Below are 20,096 nucleotides of genomic sequence, written 5' to 3' on the forward strand. Positions count from 1 at the left end.
ACGGGTGCCAATTTAAATAACTTCAAGGGGGAAAGAAACGAACGCGATCGACCCACGCCCAACCTCGGAACCCACCAATGTGGAAGTGATCGGGATTCAGGAAAATGCCATTGTGGAATGCCGTTAACATGATATTTTGTTACAAGAAACGCGATAAGGGCGTCACGGAGTGAATTAATCCGATTTGTTGCTCTTACCACGTGCGTCATGCACACATTTTTTTACTAATCACTTTTACATACAATGCGTTTCTGTCACGTCGTTCCGATCACATGATGGGATTATGAAAAGACGCACCATCATCGGCGGCAGACTGTTTCAAGGTACCTATCTTAGCAAACATGATATAAACTGTTAACGTCTGAAAGGGAAATGTTGATTCTTATCGTGAAATATTTTGCACGAACTGTGGCGAAAATTACACCGAATGGTTACTACGCGTGTTAAAGGGGAGTTGATCATAAAAGATGCAGAGTCTTCACACGTAAACACTGTATATATAGAAAGAACAATTGTCGATACGAACAATTAACATTTACATACAACACCGCTGCTTCAGAATGTCTAAAAATAGACTCTTATCATCCTCTTGTTTAGTTTCTCAGTTTACCAGCCACTTGTGTTTATTTACTTACAAGTTTAGACCAATTATGAATCCATTACCAGAATAGATCTGTAACTCAATTAGACCTCACATGAAAAAGTAAAAACGCCCGCCCATTATGACCGAAAAGTATATGTATTCAAAACAAAACTTCCGAAGAATCCAATACATACAGTTGTGTTCAAAAAGCTCTTGTACAGAATTTGTAGAGGTATTTTCATATTTGGTGGCGGAAACAAAAGACTGAGAAATGTCACAAAAATGTATTGTCAGTGTCAAATTTGTCATAAACGCCGTAAAAAGGAATGTTGAGGTAAATTTAAACTTTCGCTAAATTGATTGAAAAAATAAATTCTAAGGGAACCAATTTTTGTCAGTGGTTCAAAAGGAAAAGTTATTCTCATATAATCAAACGTATTACAAATTTTGTCTCTAGTTCGACGATGAATAACTTTCTTATTGCCAGTTTGCTGCATTTCTGTCGAAATCACGAACGTCTTTGAGAAATTTGACACTGACAATACAAATTTGTGACATTTCTCAGTCTTTTGTTTCCGCCATCAAATATGAAAATATCTCTAGTACATATGTGAATTTGTACATGATTTCGTACAGTTCAAAAAAGTGCTGTACAGCTTTGTTGCGTGTACGCTTCCTAGCAATGCCTAATAATGCTTACTGACAAAAAAAAAAAAAAAAACAAGAAAGAGAAACATCCATGGTGATGTTCTGATATTGTTTAAATCCGATACACACAACTCTAAGGTAGCTGTACAACACTTTAATGAACACGACTGTAGTTAGCATAGCTTTATATTTGAAGTTACCGTTTCGTCCAAAAATACAATACATATTCGGAAACCTCAAATTATTTTAAATATGTAAACTTCAGTAAAAACTTGAAATGTCATTAAATATAGAACTTTTAATTATTGCTCTTATAAATGCAATTAAAAAGTACACTGCACTACATTCGAGCTATGATAAAATTGAAGAATAGTATGTTGTGTAATAAAGTGCCGAAAAGTGCCAATTTTTCACGAGTGAGAAATACATACAACATTAAAAACAAGTTTTGGTTGACATTTGATACGCAAGAAACGCGCATACGCAATTGAAAATAAAATTTTTGCCCACGGACATTTCTGCGTACCTACTGTGAGCAATTATCACTTTTGTGGTCATGTGAACCGTGAGAAAAATCTTTCCATCATACTGATGGTAGAAAAAACTATTTTCACATAAGCAGTTATCTTTTCAGTTACATCAAACTTTTATCAAAACAGTCAGTTAGGAGTATTGGAGTAAGTATTGGAAATAACGAATGTTGAAAACTTCTCCCACAAGTAGAACACTAGACTAGAAAGCTGCAATATTAAATTTCCAACTTATGGTGCTTTTCTTTCGTCCATTATAAAAAATATATTATTTCACGGTAAGTACATCAAAGTCTTTCTCTTTTGTATTTTGTTATGACAAACAGCGTAAAAGCCTGGCATTGAAATGCCGACAGATCAAGTTCCTTCAGTTATTAAGAATTGTTTTTTAATAGACATTTCAAACCAAGAGTGTAACATGAATTACATTTTGCGTTTCAGAAATTCTCCCAAATTACCTTGATTTGCTTCCCTTATCCATTTACTCATAGTTTGTTGTCAAACAATTCGGATTCTATTTCTTAACTAACTCCTCTCGTAACACTTTTTTTTGTAAATTGCGGGAAATCCTTTTTCCTAATTTTAGAAATACACTGTCATAAGATGTTCAGATGTTGATTACAAAGAGTGAATTACAAATTTATTTGTATGTAAATACGAATGTCCTTTGCAATTTTCGACATATCCGCGCACCGAATGCAACAACAATGGTCCAGTACTTGAAAGATTTGTTCCTTTTCAACTAAATCAAGGGTAAATTTTAATTGTCTTTTGCTAAAGAAACAAAATGGACTATTAGAATATTATAACTTTTAAGTTATTCATTATCGTGACTATGTAATATTCTTGACAACATTGTCACTACACATAATAATTAATGGGTGTTATATAAAATACATGCACAAGCTTCGAATAACTATTTTCATCATTCAAAACAACATGAACGATAAAGGGTTACATTTCAAGCAAAAAGCAACAATGACACATAAAACGAAACATTCCACGGTATAATCCATTAAATGGTGGTCCGGCAACAAACATATTTGCATTGAACGACATGGTACGTCACTAATTTAATTCTCGGAACGTCAAAGCAAACGGGATGATAATTTTTTATTTTATTTTCATTGGGCGAGTCAGGACCCCCTTGGGATCTAGTATTAAATTGTGGTGCTCCGCAAATAGCCTTAACGAAGATAAAAGTCGCTGTCTCAACTGTTTTTAACCAGTGTTGTAATCCAGTGGCGTAGGAAATTGATGTTGTGTCTGGGACAAAAAAAAAAAATACACAGAACACATTTTTCTGTAGATTTCAAAGAGGACAAATACCTATACCTCGTGACCATGGTTTAACACTAACACATTACGACACCAGCCAATCAGACCTTTTTCGGTAGATACAAATACCATTCATGGTTCACTCTACTACATGTGATAGGGTTTAACAACAAAAATATGTATATGATTCAGGATCACACGTATATACTAAGAAATTTATTCATGAATAAAAAGTTTTAAAAGGCGACAAATTTATCACCTTGTACACTTATTGGCGATGTGCTGCGCATTGAACCATAATATTGAATTTATCTACCACATGAATCATTAATAGAACGGTTGATAAGATAAACAAGTACAAAGTGGAATCCTAGGTCGTTACTTTAACGTAATAAATATAGATAGAACAGTCCCAAAATAGCATTCTTATCGTGTTTCTTTTTCCTAATCGTTAAAGATTGACAATAAAAACTCTTCCTATAGAGGATTTCTAAAGGTCTGGAAACAATTCAGATACTTCGCAAATGATACAAAAAACGATTATTATACGGTACTGAATTCGACGCCGCATTCATAACCGATTTGGCGGGAGGCCAAAATTTCTATAGACGTCGTATGTACGACCATCCAAAAATCACGACAGGTGTAACCTTGAAAACGGTGGCCTTTACATTGGATAAAAATAATGGTTCTAAGGAGACTCAGCCTTCCCCTTAATTACGGTCTTCTCTCAAAATACCCGCTGATTTTGCGCGCCCTTAAAAAAAAGTAAAATACAGGCGCCAACTTCGGCAGTTCTGTTCTAGTGATTCACATTATCCGTCTACAAATGTAAAAGCGTTTTAAGGAAACGAAATCCACAACGGGGGGCTTCCCGGTTTAGCCCAACAAGGAAACTCCGACGATGTCTGTAACTTTATTTTATCCACATTACAAATACATGGCGCGAAAAGAGCGATAACAAACTTGTCCATATTGACTGTTTACAATTGCCACCGACTATTTATTTTATCATCTGAAAATTGATAAATATATTTTTTGACAGGTTCAGCTGTGGCTTCCATAAAAACTATTCGCTGCGCAATTTCGGGACATTTTCCGTTTCTTTGTAGATTTTTGGTCAAACAAGCAATAAAGTAGATTTTTTGGCTCATTTGAAAATTTCCGATTTTATTACAAGATGTGCTAATTCCACCTGGCGCCAGACTTCTGTCAAAAAACATATATATCGATAAGATTAAGCATTTATATTTTCATTCTCTCCTCTACAATTACAAGGTCGGCCAAAACGATTGTTTACTTTAAGAGTTAATATAATAATTAAATTATCTCTTCTGCCAAACAAACATTGCGACTTAAAGTAAAATGCACTTTTTGTCGGAGTTTATTGTTCCGCACAAAAAAACTTACAACAATTTTTATACATATAGCAGAAAACGTATACTATACTTGTATAATAGGCTAGACTGTACAAAAATAACTTGATTTATTTACAATCAACTTTCTACAAGATTATCTTATCATGTTTTAAGACTCGATTTCTCATAATTCTCGCAAATCAGAAATCGGAAATATTAATATCATTAACAGTTACTTAAATGTTGACGATCGAATAAGTGAAGAATTAATTGGAGAAACTTGAAGTTTTCTCCAAAAATTTATTAAGTATATAGGTAGGTATTATAACTTTTTGACGATCTCTTCTTTTTTTTTGTAATGGTCTTTTCTCAAGTTAAATTTAAGCAGACGTCTATCCAAACATCATTTTGAAAAATAAGCATTTACAAGAACAACCACAGACATGTGTCTGAGTAATTAGTATTTTCAATAACATAAACTAGGAACGTGTAAAGTGAGACTAATTTTGTTTTGAAAGAAATATTCTGTGCCAAATTGCATGTGTCGAGGTTGTTTCGATTTAATAACACTGGGAGTTACTTACAAACACAGTATGGGTAATTTTCAATAATTTAATATTCCTTAAACCAACAAGAAGTAATGATAGGTTCACAATTCACACACCGCATGTGCCAATTAGATTAGAATTAGAATACCATAAATTTCACGCACATTATCAAAATTGTTATCGGTATTTACTCCCATCGGTCCACTCTCCCACTTACTACTAATCGATTTTATCTGAATTTCTTTTACGTTATTCTATGTTTCAACAAAAATATTTCAAGTTACATATTTAAATAAGGAACTTAAATTTTAAGTAAAATTCAAAATACAAATACATAATCTGTATGTCTATTGCAATTGATGTTTTTTTTAAATTGATTTGGTTTTCAAAAATGTTGATACATAATGTAATTTCTAAATAGAACTGAAAAACCTCATCTAATTTTGTTGTTAATTTCAATTTTCCGTCAGATCCTAATCCTGGGTATACAATTAAATTCGACAAAACCTAACCTGTCTTTCACGCTGTATTTAGTGTGTTTATTCTCATTTCTCGTTGTCGCATTTTTGTGTTGTTTCTTGCCTAGTGAAACAATTTCGGTATAAAATCAGTCCTTTCAAGAACTTCTTTCGTGTGTTGCTTAAAAATGGCATTTTCATTGGAACACAAAGCATTCATCGTTGTCGTATTTTCGAAATGGACGAAAGATAAGACGTCGCCGTTCAAGGGGTATGGAATGAATATCGCGAGCAATTTCCCGATAAATTCGTTGATTATGCTCATTTCTGCAATACACTAAAACGTTGTGCTACCCAGATCCGGGAAACGTTTACTTTACGAAGAAAACTGGGAAGTGGTAGACAGAAAGATACACGAACGCCAGAAAACATCGAGATTGTTCAACACGTTATGGAGGAAGCCGACAACGGATAATGGGACCACTGTTTTTTGAAGGTAAATCATATGCACTAATTATTAACTTTATAATCTTTTTAATCATTCTTCAGGTAACCTAACTGCAGTTAGATATCGACAAGTGATCTTGGAACCTTTTGTAAATCACCTTCACGATGATGAATCGGCCCTAGGATATTTTCAATAGGATGGGGCCACCGCACATTCAGCTAGGACCACAATAGCCATGTTGCAGATAACAGACTTATTAGTCGGAATACAGAAAATACCTGGTCGCCGAGGTCTTTTTTTGTGACCTCATTTAAAAAATTCAATTTATCAAACAACTGTTCACGATTTACAAGAATTAAAGCTCAGAATAACTGAAAAAGTGAACGAAATTAATAATGATCCAGGTGTTGGGAAATGTAATTCGTGGAGTTAGACGAAGGGCTCATTTGTGCTTGGAAAAACATGGAGAACATTTATTGTAACAATTATTGAATAAAGTAAACGTTTTTTTCTTAAAGATTCACATATTTTTTGACAATAAAATCTTACTTTTAAACTTCCCACCATTTTGGCTTTCAACTGACGTTTTATTTTACGTTTGGAAAGTAGGTCAAGCGTGTAGTTCAAATAACGACATACGGATTCAAATCCGATTATGTACAAATTATTTTGATCGCTAGATATAAAGAACGGTAAGAACATTATACCGATCTAATACAATTATTTGGAGGCGCGCAGCGACGACTCCAATTATTGTCTGAGATCGGTATAATGTCCTTATCGTTCGTGATGCTTACGGTGTTTTTTGCGCGATTGAATATTTATTACAAAACATTCATAAAATAAATAATGCGGTACGTGTTACCCTTCATATTATGTTGCCATAATACCAATTTTTGTATGTATTGCGTTTCTATGGAAATCTGTAAAGAGTTACCGCCATTGCAGTTTTTTTTTTGTGTGAAATTCTTGATGCCAATCCTGTTAAAAATGAAATAGTAAAATGAGTGATCTTAGTGATTCCGAAAACGAAGTAGATGTTGTAGAAGAAGCTTGGAATGTGGGGTGTTCGGCACTGATTCCTGAGAAATCCAGAGAACGCTAGGACTGCTAAGCTAGGCGTCACTCCCTTCGTCGAAGTTCAGCTGCATGGCTAATAATAAGGGTGTAGACCTTCAACTGAAAAAAATACGGAGGCTGGAAGTCTTCAAGTATAGCTGGAGGCTACATTGAATATAGAAGTACAATGTAATAAGAGTTTTAGATGGATAATTCCTTTCAGGGGAAATTATTACTAATCACTTATCAGTCTTTCTTTAGAATATATCTGGTTTAAAAAAAAACATATTTTTGGATTATTAGTCCATTCGTCATTTTAACATATTCCTCTGCTGCTAGTGAAAATTTCATTAGCGGGCTAAATATTGTCACAGTCCCTTTTTAATCGTAGATTGACAGAACCAACATGCAATTTACTCAATAATGCAATATTATGACAACACAGATAAAACAGATTGATAATAGACCCCGATAACTATGTAATATAAACTTTTAGCTTTATTCAAAGCGAGATAAGATTTGTCATTATTAATTATTAAGTGAATCGGAACTTTTTTGTAGTGAATGTGCTTTTCTACTACTATCACTCAAACAGCAGAAAACAACTTAACATTTTTAAAGTCCTCGCGACAATCAGGGCGATTTAGTGCTTAAATAGCAATGAAACCAAAATAACCCTTTAACAGCGTGTTTCCTGCTTCGCAATACAACAAAGGCCACGACAAATTGCCATCAATTCAATCGGACCACTTAAAAAATTTACGATATTTAAAAAAACACATCCTCGTGGCGGAAGGTTCGAATTAACATTTTTCTTCCTGTGACGAGATTTCGTCTTTTCTTCCACACGCAACAGCTATCCAAAACGACAATTATTTTTGTGCACCATGGCAAACTCGTTACAGGATATTAATTGAAAGCGCGTGGCCAGACTCTACAAACCAAAACAAACCAATAATCGTTCTCCTTGTACATCTTTACTATTTTTAAACTCAAATGCGCCTACTGCATTCGTTACACGAATTCAATATTAGAACACTGGACATTGTCCAAGTGATAATTGTTCCTCGAGTAGTTTTATTTTGAACGAGTAACGTGATCAACAGCGGCGCCACATGTCTTATCCTCCATACGCTATACCTGAAATTAAATCATAGATGGCTCCCGAGCGCAAGGACAACAATATTCACAGATCACGGCATAAAATACCGATCATGATGCCACCCTATAAATAAATCAAGTGCAAAAACGGCTGGAATGCACAGTACGTTTTTCGTTTTTGACGTAAACTGTAACGTAAACACATCCTACCGTCGTGTTTTTGTATATTATTAATGAGAGCCGATGGTAATAATGAATGAATGCCAGATTTATACCGTAGCTTGTTTATACGATTAAACCAAAGGGAAAAATACAAAAACGTGATTGTAACAAAAATGCTACTGATTTTGGAAACGATGCAACACGAAAACAAACAAGGAGCAAGCAAAATAAACAAAACTGGCGCAGGAAGTGGTATACTGCAAGCTTTACGTCGTAGACGATTGGATTCGTTTGCTACCAATATAAAAGTTTAAAAAATATAGGTCACACGTTGATAAAGCCAGTAATTTTCTTCCGAAATAAATGCAGTGCGCAATAGAGTAAATATACGATGTTTACTACGAATTATTGCGCTTCAGATTTGATAAAAGCAATAAAGAATTATATTCGAATTATCACCGGAGCTCTTCTAAAAATAATAAACATTGTGATTACCAGTAGTAATGAGTAAGTATATGTTACAACGACGCCAAATAACGCGGCAATTTTCAACGTTGACAACCGAACAGATTTAGACTAAATAATATTTACGTTTCTTTTAAGTAATAGGCCATAAAATTAAATTGTCCACAAACAAAAAAAAAAAACTCATCACGTGCCAAACGGAAAATGAGAGTGACAGCTCGAGACAGTTCGCGGCGGGTTACTTGCATTCCAAATAATAATGCCAACACATTTGTAACTTTTTGTTTTGTTAGTTGGTATCCAATTCTGTCTAAAACGGAAGCTCAACGACACCGGCCAAAAAGCGTGTTATGCAAATATTAAAACGCAGTTAAACAAACAAAGAATTTTCGTGGGACGCGCTAATCAAGTACCGTTTCTTTTACGTTTCATGAAACGGCAATCGATCAATCGAATTTTTGTACGTGGGATTTACACGTAATCTTGCACCGATTTCACTTTCGCGATGTTCGGAAAAATTCGGTAATCTTGGTAAATTAAACGAGACATTTTTTATTATTGCTCCTGGCGTCGGACGATATTTATCACATAAAATTTTTAGAATTTATGCACACGGCATTGGGCGTAAGGTGATATGATAAAGTATGTAATGCGTCACCTACCGACTGCTAGTTCAAACCTACTTTTTGCAGTAAGACTGTAGATATATTAAAAAAATTAGCCAATTTTTATCTTTGAAGCGCCATAAATCCCACTGAACATACTTAACGATTCCGTCGATTAATGGTAAGATATCATTAGACTTGCGATTCTATGAACCCTCTAGTTACCTATTTCGTCAAAGCGACGATCTATTTTGTTGTTCGCAACTACTGATTATGTAATAATAATAATATTCAACGAACTGTGAATCAAGTGAAAACTGTAAAGCAGTTGACCAAAAAACACTTCTATTTTCAAACTAACGTTCAATATTTTTGAAAATCTTTTTTTAAATCTGAACATTTTCATTCATGCGTCGACTATAAATAACAAGAAATATGTTTTTCTTGGATATTAAATTTTAAATCCAACAAACAGAAACACCTATTTATATAAAAATGATTGATAAGATTCTATTTAAGCGTCTTCGTTCGGTTGACGTATTGCAAAATAAAAAGGAAAAATAACAATTCGAATATCTTGTGATAAGAACAATGATTAAAAATGCAAAAGTGTACGCGTTGTATCTCTAGACATCATAGATTAACTGATTAAGTGAAGTATCATTAAAAATAAAAAAGAATTACAGGATTTTGAACAGTGATTGAAACACCACTTCTTTAATAGGTACACCAAACAATTGAGTAAACTGTATTGAATCACTGAAAATCTTAAAAAATACAATTTTTGTTTTGGAAACATTAATTTTTAATATCTTATAACTTTAATTTTTATTCTTATCTTCGATTCATATTCGTCCATATTCTACGTCCATTCAAAAATCAAAAAACCACCAACGTCGCATTTTCCTCGATAATAATTAATTACTATCGGCAACGCTGTCTAGTGTAAAATTTGATGACATAATTTCATTCGCTTTTAGATTTTTTCACTTAAGTTATTTATCGAATTTGGTATGCATACCCTTCCACTCAATGTCGGATTGTCAATACATACTTTCATCAATTTTCTCAATCGTTTTAATTTACTTGGTCGTATAATATGTACGTACGCACAGTCTTGTTATATTTTTGATTATACTTTATAAAGTATGTAATCATTTCTTAGTTTTCTTATAAATTATCCTTTCTCCTGATATCCCAACAAATAAAATAAATTTAAAACATTGAAGACAATCAACTAATATGTCGGGTGTTCATTTAAATTTATCCTCAAAGTTGGCGTTGAAGAGTCGATTGTGAACGCACCACAGATTAGCTGTTTAAATCTAGCTTAGCAAGCTTATTTCTGAATTTATTTTGTACGCAACCAAAAATACAAATTCTGAGTAATTTTCAAGTTTTGGTAAAAACACGACTTGACATTCATTAATTAAATTTTATTGTTTACTGTGAGCATGGAAACGTGATTTTCAAATTTTACTTCTATGTTGATTTGTATAAAATAATAAATTGATAATACCTATGCAAGATAAACCGAAAGCTCTTGACGTTGGAAAAAATAGTATGTTATATACGTGAGGAAAGGTCCATTGCTAAACTTGAATGATTAGATCAACTCGCTATCGCCCGTGATCCAATTGTCATTCTCGTTTAGCAATGCATCCCTTTCCTCACTTATATAACAATATACTATTTCATTCCATTTTTTAATTATAATCCGATAAGGTCCGAATCCAGAAGTCGATATAACCTGCGTCTGCTTTTGACATTTGACAGCAGTGCATGGTGCTACCAATATTTGAGAATTTATTTAAGCAACATGAGACAGATATCATCATCATCAGATTCTTTTGTGCTTTCTTGGTTTTTCTGCAAATTCATTCCTCCCTTTTCATTTTGTCTTTCAAAAAGAGTTCTTTTCAGAACACTTTAGAACTGTTCAATTAGGTATTCTGTTAAAAATGTGCAAACATTTTTCAGATAATTCAAGTCAAGTCGTTTTGAAACAATTGAACAATTCTGCGAAAAATTAAATAAATTAACATGGTTTTTTCCTCTTTTTCTTGTAGTACGACTACCTTTGGGGGACGAATTTTTGCGGAAGTCATTGTTTATTGTTGTTCTAGAGTTTAGTGTCGAGCGATCAAATTAATCTGTAATCGAGTCATCCATGGATTTGAATCCGTAAGTCTTTTGCGATTGACATGTCGAGATCTAACCTGTGTTTCAAACTGTGTTTATAGGAACGTGGAGTTCAAGTAACGACATACGATTTCGGCTTCATGGATAATTCGATTACAAATTAATTTGATCGCTGTTTATAAACCTTAAAGGATTTAATTCACAAATAAAGGGAGTTAAAATGGCGTCTTTAAGACTCGAGGTACTTTAGTTTTATTAAAATCTATGTACAAATACCCGTATCTAATATAGGGTATCCCAAATAAATTTGCCGATTTCTGGTAAAACGTTTAAACCATAAATCTTAGTCCGTAAGGATTTCTATTCTTCAGAGTGGTACCGCAATAAGGGTCTAACAAAAGAAACCGATGCGGATAACGTGTTGTCATTGTGATTTGACGCTCGTAGTAAATAATCAGTGGTTAAAAAAAGGTTCTACCGTGCGATCAAGGATTAGCCATGAAAGCAACGACAATCCTCCTAAATTATCTCTAGATTGTTATCTGTACAGACACTACTAAGCAAAATTAATAATGTATATCTTTGTGTACAAAATGTATATTGAATGAGATCCGAGGTTCCAAATATAACAGTTGAAAACTGGTTTGGAAGCACTGGAGACCCGTAACTGCTAGTCACCGCTGTAAAAGTTTTACGCCAAACCGGAAAATTTATTTGGGATACCCTATAGAGATATAAGACCTAAGTCTTAGGTGGGACACCTGTATATTGATATACAGGGTTTTCATAAATCATTCATGCGTCAGGTATGCTGTGACTTCATGTGTTTAAATGGAGACACAGCCTTCTTGTGATCCGAATCATTTATGAAAACCCGATGCATTAATACAATGAACTAAATTAATATCTGAATATTACATAACTGATTTAAACTGACTTCACAATAATTACAAACTTAATGCGAACTTGGTACGAACTTAAATGAGACTATGATGCGAACTACCCTAAAACAACCCATTTTCTAATTTATAGAACTTCCATTCCCTCTTTCCTCAATATCCTCGAATCCTATTTCAATTATTCCAACTGATTTTCCTGTTCTCATCCAATCACAATGAGTTGGTCAAGATATCTAACATTTCCTGTTTTTTTTTTATGGTTAATTTAAATTTCCAACAGTCGCTACATTTCTTCTTACGTTAAACATACATACAAGTACTTTAACGCTAGCTACAACTTAAACATTTCCCTCACTTAAAAGAATGTAAAAATCACTAAAGCATATTTATATGTAGATACATAATCCATGACTCACCGACATTGCAGAAGGCGCCGGAGTAAATTAGATAATTATCGCGAATCACTAATACGGACATAGATTAATTAATAAGAAAAGAACGGCTGAATTTGTACAACTAAAAATTAGGTACGTGTCGATTAAAAAAAAGTAATAAAAAAACTTGCGAAAGGAGAAAAAATGTGAGCTCATAGTTGATAGACATTGCTGAAATTTTATTTCTTTCTCCATACAACAAACATCATTAAACATTGATGTGGTTTAGAAAAAGAGACCACTTTGGTACAGTCCTCCGGAAATATAATCGAAATTCGCAATTTCCTTTCTAAACTCCCGACCTTGCGCACGAACTGCATTCGAATCAATTCCGACTGGTGAAAGATGAAGTAGAAAAAGTTCCGCCCACTAAATTGCTCTAACATATTAAACTAGATGAAAGGGCAGCCAAAGATGATACGAAAAATTCCAGTAATAAAACCTCTAAAATGGGTTTAATTGCATTACGGCGACGAGTCGTTAAATTAAATGTTTACAATATTACGTCGGTTTATTACAACTGTAATGGAGCTATATGTAGCTTACTTTTGCAGTGGAAAAATGTTACAGTAGTTACCCCGTGACCGTGACGTATATTCTTCGTGTTATTTACTGTTGGCGCAATTTATTAATAATTTTCAAATGTTTACTATTTTACATAACACATTATTTGCACGTTGCAACCGTTGCACGCCCACAATATCTTAAATCATCGTCCCAATGCACAACACCACCCTACTAACAACCAAAAAAATCCATTCGAGTAATTACTCCGACACCCTATTACTTATTTTCGTCGTTCCAATACAAAACACCAAGTTAGTTAAAGTGGTTTACATTGTATTCCGGGATAATGGAAAAGTTTCCAAGACGCTTCCTCTCAAATTACCCCCCTATACGAAAAAAAAACTAATCCAGGATATTGTTCTAGTCCGGGAACCAGACGGATCGAATGGGTTTTTACGAGCATATCTAAAAATGCCTAGACGGTCGAAAGCGCACCCTCCCCCCCAACACCGTGTATTAATCGATTGCAGCTTTTTTCCCTGCACGAATTACACGCCAATTTTTTTCCACCAGCCGGCAGCAAAACAAATTAACGATGATTTGCAACTTGCTTCGAGGCCAATGGAACCATAAATTAGACGCACATTTACTCTGCCATTCTTATTTCTGTCGACGTTAAGAAAGATGATGATAGTAGTGACGGAGGAGAGAAGTGCGATTCAATTACGTGGGCGATTGCTCGATATCACCCCGGAGTGCACAAGGGCGAAGAAAAATTGAACGCGTCCAACATAATTGAGAGTGATGTTGACGGCTCGTCCTCTCCGATCTTTGCTCAAGACCTTAAATTGCAATTGAAGAACACAATCTTTTCTTTAGATCCCGGCCTTGGAGATGCATTAAGCAGCCCAATGCTTTAGAAACTGGGAAGATGGTAGCGCGATAACCCACCCGATCCATATAGGGCACAAGAACGGGCTCCATGAATAAAATATAAGTCAACAAATATGGCTCGGGCGGCTCCATCCTTCAAGGACTATCAATTACGGGAAAGGCCACCAGGACGTTTCTCCGGAAATCGCCGTGCCAAAGTTATTTCAAAGCCGACACCATTGATCATAAACCAGATCGACCCCACCCCAAAATTGATTGACAATCAAAAAATTAGTAAAACACCTCTTTCGGAAATATCCAAAGACAAATATTCACATTTCATTTTACCTACATTTCTGATGATCTAAACAAAAAGCCCAGACGAAACAGTTGCTAAAAAAATTCTGCATTGGTCGTTTCAAAGACAACTCGAATTAGAAGCTCCAACTGGTCCTACAGTTGATTACATAACCTCAATTTGAATATTCCTTGGAGATTATACTATACAAACGGTGGTGTACTCGTACATTGGTGGGTGTTTTATAGGTTAACATCTCCCAACACTAGACGGTTCCGGGTCCTATAAAATGCCAATAAATCTAAATAAAGAATGTGTGCGGCGTAACGGCAACTTCCAATAAACCAAGAATACATCATTACCGCTCCAAAAATATCAATGGACCGCATGCATCAAGTTGCCTTTCATTAATGATGGTTCCATGACCATGGCCAATCTAATTCAACGAACGAACACACCCCAACGGCAAAAACTTCCTGCACAATATACAATGCGGCCGCCATTCGCTTCCAAAGACAATTCCTCCACAACTCTATTAATTATCTGGAGAGCGATAGATAAAAGGTAACACTGTCACAATTTCAAGGATGTATAATACCTATACAAGCTAGGACCTCGCTAGAAGCGCTTCCAAAGACGGTGGTAGTTTTCCGCTGTGTAATGGCGATCGATAAAATGCGTTCGCCCCTCAGACTGGGTCTAGACGTATCCCAACCTCTTCCCCGCAATTCGTCCCGGAACTCACCCAGTTGTCAAATGGAAATGGGTGCATGCAATTTGAAAATTTGCGACTCTAGTTCTAAAAGCAGACGACATCGGCAGGTGTGGACGATGTAAATCAGTTCTTCTACAATGCTGCATTTGATGCTGACGCATAGATCCAGAGATACATTAATTACAAATGAGAAAAGTTATCAACGAAAATAAATCGACGGGTTGTATCTGTGCACATGTGGTGCAATGACGACAACGTTGCGTTCTGAACGTAATTCAAAGAATGATCTCGTTTTTAATCCAAATAAACTGAATCCTCTGACGTCAGGTGATTCTGAAACAATGTCACTGTTGCTACTAGGAGATATCTCTGGTCGATCGTTGTGGAATAATAAAACACCGCTAGATTAAGAAAATCACGTAATGGATTTCTCGATTCATTAATCGGACACGAACTGTCCAGAATCGGATTAATCACATGAAAATAAAGTTCGTGATTTTTTCCACAACGTTAATATCCTCGTCGTCTGTTTAGCACGTTAATTATTACGGACGAAGGTCAGTCATCCGTGGTATCAACGGACACATAAACTGTCAACCAGCCACGAGAACGAATATTCAATGTCAACGCCCAACGATGAATTCCACCAAAAAAAAAATCTCACAGATTATACATCAAATGAAAACGTGAGAGACTCCTCCACATAAATCCAGACCCACCAAGAAACATGAAGCAACACGTCGACGTCGAGCCAAACTGGGACATTATACTTTGAACCAACTGGAATTAGTCATCTTCGTCGAGGGGTTAACGATCTTCCTGACATCCATCCAACGTGGATGACTCATTTGTGTCCTGACCAACGCAAGTCGCAAACGAAATCCATCGTCCATGAAACCGTTCGTAATTCTTCAGTGAATGTGCAAGGGTGTGTTGCAACTACACAATTCGTGATCAAAAGATTCATGTGCGGGTGGGTGGTCGCTTTAATTGCACATCAACCCCCTCGAAAGAGGGGGCGACGATTTATTCTCGTCGGTATTCCGTACGCGTGGAGGTTCTACTTTGTATTTACGTCGTGATTTTCGAGCAATATCCTTCCATTAAAAATGGCACTTTCCCATCTTCCAAGTATTTTTTAACTTCCACGAAAGAGATTACCGAAGAAAAAACTGTTTTGCATTTGCGTGTCCGATACGGTTTTATCGATTGCCTAACCGAGTTTCCTGCTTACATTTTGAAAGTTATTTATTCGGCAAACCCACAAGTAGGTAAATCCTTGTCGCTCCACGGAGAGACTCGGATCAGGTTTATTAATCCAACTTTATACCCTTGCACAAGGAACGAAAGTTTCGCCACAAATTAGGAATAACCGAATGCAACCGGTTTACGACACAACGGCACGGAAAGGGTTCGTGACCGAAAACGCCAAGGTGCGATCGGCGACTTCCTCGCATTTGGAAAAAAATTAATCTTTCAGGATCGTCGTTCGAAGGCCTATCCTTGAAAGGGAACGGCACCTTTTGGACGGCCGGAAGCTTGGCGGTCGTCGGCGAGACACCGCCGTCAAGGATATCCAGGGTCATTGCACGACAAACTCGCACAACTCGGCCACAGACGCGGTTCGAAGCGACCAACTTCTGTTCGACAGATGGAAGGACAACGGCACCGAGCAACGCGAATCTTGGACCAGTTGAAAATCGCCGATCACTTCCAGTCACCGTCACCGGCACCGACGAACCCCAATTTCCATCGTCAATATTTACCGTTCGTGTTTGCATCTTGCAGCCACTTTCGAAAAGGTGCCGAAGGCGAAACGGCTACTTTCAAGACAATACGATACATTCGAACCATTACACAGTGATGATGACAATGACATTAAGCTTCATCTTTGAAAGGATCTGAGAAGTCGACACTAATTAGCATCGTTACCCTAACGTTTTCTATAGGTTACTGTGAATATGTTGTGTATCTGACTTACTGCACGTAGGCAACCTTATTGGGGGTCTCGGGGGTGTTCATTGTTCTCACCGCTGCCTTACCTGAAAATAAAGATTAAAAATCAGACTCTTTTCATTTAACCGTGTTAAAAAAATGGTCAATGTCAAAAATAATATTAATTAATTAAACATTACACAACTCCACCATCCTGTTTAAATGAAACAAAAATACCCACTTGGTGTTTTTACAGAAACACACGCAACTGAATTCCTGTAACTGATGGAAAATTTGAATTTCTCTTGACGGCAGAACACGTAATTTCTACAGGCAATCTATAACCGTTGGACAATTATACAATTTAGATTATTTTCTATTTTATTTAGAAAAGCTCTAGTTGAAGTAGTTAAAGATGTCACCATTAGGTTATTAAGAAACGATTAACGAAACAGAAAATATTAATCACATTAACACAATTTCCAGCCAATAATCTAGTTCACAGATATAAAATTTACCATTCGGATCTCAAAAATAACGCACATTGAGAACATAAGCCTTATTTCACTTTTGTGGTTCATTCTTCTTGTATGTACATTGCGTGCTTATTACTCTAAAGCTACTGCAAAATTTATCGCGTTGTACACTAAATTAAAACTTTACTGATTGTAAAAATACAAATAATTATGTACTGTAGTTATTCTGGATATCAATGAATATTGAGTGACGTCAATACTGGTTCGATTTACGATATGAATTCAAGAGCGGATTTCCTGTGTTATCATCATCCCATAGCTCGTCCGCATGTTTCATTCAAAACTTTCGTTATCAGATATAGTCTTATCGTCGTAGTAATACTAGTAAAATGAAATTCGGCAGGATCAAAATCAAATAGAAGCGTTCTTTATTGAATCTTCATTTAGTTGTTGACATTAAAAAACGCCTTTACAAGGTATACAATTTTAATCAAATATTTACCCACATCAGTTTCAACCTTCGGATGAATTCGAAACGCAATTCGATTTGTTTAACAAAAAACATAATGTCACCAAATAATTGAAAAGCAAACTTGCAAGTGATTTTCCAGCTAATAAAATTGTATTGAAGGTGCGCACAGAACGACAATTATTATTCTTTTACCCATGTTTGTAACTGAACAAATTAAATACAAATTAATATTACAATACGTTTTTAGTATTTTTACACTTTTATGTTTCTCTTGATTCCTTTCATGCGTATATTACGCGAATTGGTGTCCGGTTTTTTTGAGCACTCAAATTAATTGATTTAAAAATATGAACTCACATGGAATCGCATATGACTGAGCGGTGTTAAAATAGTGGAAAAACAAATAAATGATAAAAAATATGTGCGTCAAACCACATAAATTAAAAACATTTTATTGTACAGCAAAAAAAAGCATTTTATGCAAATAAACTGATGGAAGAATGAAAGAAATACTAATAAAATACATATTGCGTTTAATTATTCGCATCCAATAATTTCAATTTTAAAAAACTTCTAAAAATAACTAGCGTCCGATCGAAACCATGTTTTTCAGCCGAAACCGAAACCCAAACTTTTGAATTCACTTACTTTTTGCACACAGACCTTTGTATGTACTTACTAATTAGATAGGTACAACCGTTTGTCTCCAATCCAAAAATAAACAAAAACATCTTTATGCTTACTATTTTTATTATAAATCAAACTAAAAAACAACTTCTATCAGTCTTAATTAAACATTTATAAGTATTATCGGGTGTTTTTTTTTAATTTCATCTCACAGTAGGCGTTGAAGAGTCGATTGTGATTAATTTGTGAATGCACTATACGGGTTACGGATCAGCTGTTTAAATCTTACGATTTACACGAGTGGCGCGTTCACAATCGACTCTTCAACGCCTACTACGAGGTGAAATTAAAAAAAAAACACCCGATACTTAATAATAATCAAATCAACAACGAGGATAACGCGACAAAAAACAGTTTCGGTTGGAGCCGAAAGTTCGGCTGATTTTTGGCCGAAACCGAAACTTGGCCGAAACTCTTTTTTTCAGCCGAAATTGGCCGAAACAGAATCTTCGGTCGGACACTAAAAATAACGATACCAATATTACCAATACCATTTCAACTTAGGTGCTGTCAGCATAAATGCAACAAATTTTTGCCTTATTACCTCCTAAAGCTAGTTTGACACGATGCTAAATTTTGTAGAAAATTTGTTAGAAAATGAGAGAGACCCTCGATCAGGACCAATGAACGATCAGGATCACAGCCTGTCTTTGTCATTTTTACAGAATTTTCTGTGAAATTTAGTATCGTGTCACACTAGCATTAACAGCTGACGGTATTATTATTACATTATTATTACATTATTTGCTTTATTAAAACATGACATTAACTCTTTCTCCCGTCTTTTCACAACGAGGAGTGTGCAGGCTGATCGTCCCTTTCAAAGAAATTTTACAATTGACAGAAATGATCCGAATATGTATCTAGAAAAACTCCCCAGTTTTTTAGTCGCACGTGACTTTTGCTTGCTTTGCCTTTTATCACGGTCTTATTTTGCATGCGAAAGCTGCGAATGACGTAAATAATAGAATTAGAACCACTGACAGTACGATTATACTGCAAGAAAACTGTTTCTGTTTGCGTTTTTCATAAACAACATTAAATATAGAATGATCGCATGCACATTTTCACAATAACTAACAGAACACTAACCCGCAGATGTTCAATTTTAAATAAATTACCATAATAGAAAAGATACCACCATGTCAGGTGATTAGACTCGAGGGGGAATTATTATTTTTTTATAATTACTATAGTTGATAATATAATATGCCGGTGTGAACGAACTCCACACTATGCAAGGACGTTCGTTAATAATAATTAAATGGTGTAAAGGTGCTTTTAATATCAGTAATAAGTTAGAACTTCACGTATTTAACACACCTAAAGCCATAACTGTATTGCAAACGTGAAATTTATGAAGAAGACAGAACAACTGTAATGCAATCTTTCACTAAAAAATCCCCGCCATTGTC

The 20,096-nt window shown here is 35.2% G+C and overlaps 2 protein-coding genes across 4 annotated transcripts in view; one reads left to right on the forward strand and one right to left on the reverse strand.

Annotated features, from left to right (window-relative positions):
- baz (bazooka) overlaps positions 1-6,371 on the forward strand; it is an 84,646-nt gene extending 78,275 nt beyond the window's left edge. The window contains exons 19-20 of the transcript XR_011157925.1: positions 5,762-5,899; positions 5,953-6,371. The gene's annotated coding sequence lies outside the window, so the exon portion shown is untranslated. The remainder of the gene's footprint in view (positions 1-5,761; positions 5,900-5,952) is intronic.
- Madm (MLF1-adaptor molecule) overlaps positions 1-20,096 on the reverse strand; it is a 52,416-nt gene that overhangs the window by 13,247 nt on the left and 19,073 nt on the right. The window contains exon 1 of one of the 3 annotated variants that reach the window (XM_069042462.1): positions 17,093-17,159. The exons of the other annotated variants lie outside the window; for them this stretch is intronic. The gene's annotated coding sequence lies outside the window, so the exon portion shown is untranslated. Of the gene's footprint in view, positions 1-17,092; positions 17,160-20,096 lie in introns of those variants that run through there. 3 annotated transcript variants of the gene reach the window in all.

Source organism: Tenebrio molitor, chromosome 3, assembly GCF_963966145.1.
Source record: "Tenebrio molitor chromosome 3, icTenMoli1.1, whole genome shotgun sequence".
Lineage (NCBI taxonomy): Eukaryota > Metazoa > Arthropoda > Insecta > Coleoptera > Tenebrionidae > Tenebrio > Tenebrio molitor.